Below are 3391 nucleotides of genomic sequence, written 5' to 3'. Positions count from 1 at the left end.
GAGAAACCACCACTCAAGTTAACATGCTTTAGAACCTAGCATGTTGGCGTACACCTTTAATCCCAGGATTTGGGAGGCAAAAGAAAGCAGATTTCTGAGTCCAAGGCAGTGTCAGGTGAAGACCAAGTTCCAGGCTAGCCCGGGCTGTTACACAGAGAAAGCCTGTCTCAAAAACCAAAATAAAAGCCAGGTGTGGTGGTGCATGCCCTTAATCCCAGAACTGAGGGGGCAGAGGCAGGTGGAACTCTGTGAAGTCAAGGCCAATCTGGTCTACAAAGTGAGTTTCAGGACAGCTAGGGCTACACAGAGAAACACTGTCATGAAAAACCAAAAAGCCGAAAGAAAGAAAGAAAGAAAGAAAGAAAAAAAAAAAAAAGCCTGGCAGTGGTGGCACACACCTTTAATCCCAGCACTCGGGAGGCAGAGGGGTGGATCTCTGTGAGTTCAAGGCCAGCCTGGTCTACAAGAGCTAGCTCCAGGATGTTACACAGGGGAAACCCTGTCTCGAAAAAAAAAAAAAAAAAAAAAAAAAAAAAAGAAAAGAAAATCCAAGAAAAACCAAAAATCAATCAAATAAAGGTGGTTTGACAAAGCAGAACTTTGCTTTTTCACAGAAGGGGTGTAGCTGCCAAAAGCCGGAAAGGAAGCATAACCAGCCCCAATGGTGTCAGCCTTTATCCCTGATGCAAGGGGGACTTGGTTCTTCCTCATTGGCTGAATCACCCTCACAATTTACACCTGACTAGTCAGCTGGAAAACTAGCAACAAAGGAAACAGAAAAGATACAGAGATAAGGGATGGGTGTTTTTTAAATGGTTTTGAAACTACTGTTTTATGTGTATATGTGTTTTGCCTCTATGTATGTCTGTGAGCCATATGCATGCATGGTGTCCATGGATGTCAGAAGAGGTCAGTGGAACTGGAGTTAAAGACTGTTGTGGCCACCATGTGGGTGCTAAGAACCAAACTCAGGTCCTCTGGAAGAGCAGCCCACGCTTTTAAATGCTGAGACATCCCTCTAGCCGGAAGGGGTAAATTTTAACAGATAACTATTCCAGGAAGTTGTGGCAATGAGTCAGGGTGTCAGACACATGGACATTCCAAGAGGCAGATTATATCTGGCTAAACAAACACGCCGTCCTTAGCACAGCGAAAGGAAGGTCTGGAAGGACAGAGGCGTTTGACTACTCAACTTGTTTGATAAAAAGATGAAATCTTCCGTGAACCCCCACCCCTGATTTGTTATATATTCGCTTCTTCAAATTCTGTTAAGAGACACCGGACCTCTCTTCCCCGGGCATCTGATGGAATGTGTTGTGTAGGTACCATTTGACACTAGCTGTCCCTATAACCCTTGGGACTAGACCTCGAACACTGGAATCACGACTCCAACTATTATAATTATAGATGCTAAAGCTATAATAATTTCCAGACCTCTGTTCCATTAAGTTGGCAAAGGGATCATCTATTCCTAAATTTTTGACTCCTTCATTAGTGAGAAGCATCATGGTAACAGTCTCGTGTGGAGCAACACTGTTTGGAATAAACACACGGTGCTGTCCTCCCCACGTACACAGACTCCACCTTTTCCAGCTAAAATCGCACTAATTGCCAATCTATTTTCCTAATCCATGTTGTTGGGGCTCAGCAGTTCAGCTATGCATGCCCTTGACGGCATCTCCAGCATAGCTCAGCAATCTTTTTTGGTGGCTAGTTGCTACAGTTTATGTTGCAGGGGATGCGGGGAGGAAAGGGTTTATTTGGCTTACAGGTTATAATCCATCATCAAAGAAACCAAGGCAGGAACTCAAGGCAGGAACTGAAGCAGAGACCTTGGAGGAAAAAATACGGAACTCTTCAGAAATTGTGTGGCATCCTTGCTCAGGGGATACTAATCTTCTCCATATCATTCCAATTTTAGTATACATGCTGAAGTGAACACTACAATCTACACATTTTTTTAAATTAACTTTTGGCCACCAGAACAAGGCTGACTTGAGACTGGCTGTTATTTGATTTCAAGGTTAATTACTTTAATTAAAATAATTAATTTGGCTGGGTGGTGGTGGTGCACATCTTTAATCCCAGCACTCAGGAGGCAGGGGCAGGTGGACCTCTGTGAGTCTGAGGCCATCCTGGTCAACAGAGTGAGTTCCAGGACAGGCTCCAAAGCTACACAGAAAAACCCTGTCTCAAGACACAAACAAACAAAATTAATTTGGGGCTCCCCGAGATACTTCTATACTATCTATATAAATATGAGGGTCAAATGAGTCTCCCAGAGTTAACAGCTCCCTCTTCTTGCAGGAGAGGCCTTAAGGCAAATGAGAATATCTAAATGCCATACTGAAAGAGGTGGCCATTTGGACTAAGGTACAAATGACTCTGAGCTATTGGTAGGACTTCAAATAAGTGTCCTCCATAATGTCACCAGATATCTGATCGTGTGACTACCCGAGCTGTCTGGTCATCTCTTCAAAAGACCAGCCTTCACTGTGCCCCGTTACGTTGCCCACTGGAGTCAATTGCTCTTCCCACCTCAAAAGGCATGAGATGCAATTATGCCTGGGGGTGGGGACTCCATGGTGGCCAGGGCTCCGTATCTTTGATGGGGGAACCAGCAGGGACAAGTCAGTCTTGGAAGAGGAACATCATACAATGCATGCCATTTGGATTGAAGGACCACCCAACAGGTGTGTGTGGTCACCCAGCCACATGCACATAGTAACACTCTTATCAAGCGGATGGCCTGAATATTTTATCCACTCTAATCAGGCATTTGTGTTTCTGCCTCCTCTTGGTGCTACAGGTCTGACTGAGGTCTTTGGCTTCCACTATGGTTAGCTTGGGGTATTGGTCCTTAGGAAAATTTTGGGGTGTAGGTAATGGAAAACTGGGGACAGGTTTGAACTTGAGCAAGGGGGTAGTAAGAACATGACTTACAGACTTGAGAGAAGTGATCTGGGGCACGTTGGGCCTCTCTCTCCCCTTGACATCTGTCCCTAGTCCCTAAGGTCTGAGTATTGAGGATTCTTGGTGTGGTACTTACTGTTGTTATGCGTGATGGGTAACAATGTTGACTCTGACAGTTTAGAGGACTAGACTTGTTTATCACCTGTAGCCTTTCCTTTAGGGCTGTCACAGCATCTGTGGAGGGTGAGTGGTAAGTCCGTCCCTAGTACTGAGCGGCCCAACAAATGTCACTGCGGTCATTAGGAACCTTTAAAGAACCGTGTTTAATCTTAGTGTCCTGAGCTCTGAAGGGACAAAGTGCTTACCCATCCCAGAGAACTGTCTTTGGCTTTACATATTCCCACAGGGTATAACCCAGCAGGCACCAAATGGATAGACAGAAGTGTGTGGGCTGGGGTCACATGAGTAGTAAAGAAGA

The 3391-nt window shown here is 45.1% G+C and overlaps 1 pseudogene; it reads right to left on the bottom strand.

Annotated features, from left to right (window-relative positions):
- Positions 1 to 1841: 1841 nt before the first annotated feature.
- Positions 1842 to 1942, bottom strand: LOC119816016 (annotated as a pseudogene).
- Positions 1943 to 3391: the final 1449 nt, after the last annotated feature.

This window comes from Arvicola amphibius, chromosome 5 (assembly GCF_903992535.2).
Source record: "Arvicola amphibius chromosome 5, mArvAmp1.2, whole genome shotgun sequence".
NCBI classification, from domain to species: Eukaryota; Metazoa; Chordata; class Mammalia; order Rodentia; family Cricetidae; genus Arvicola; species Arvicola amphibius.
Note: the sequence above shows the minus strand (reverse complement) of the source record. Positions and strands in the feature narration are given on the sequence as shown.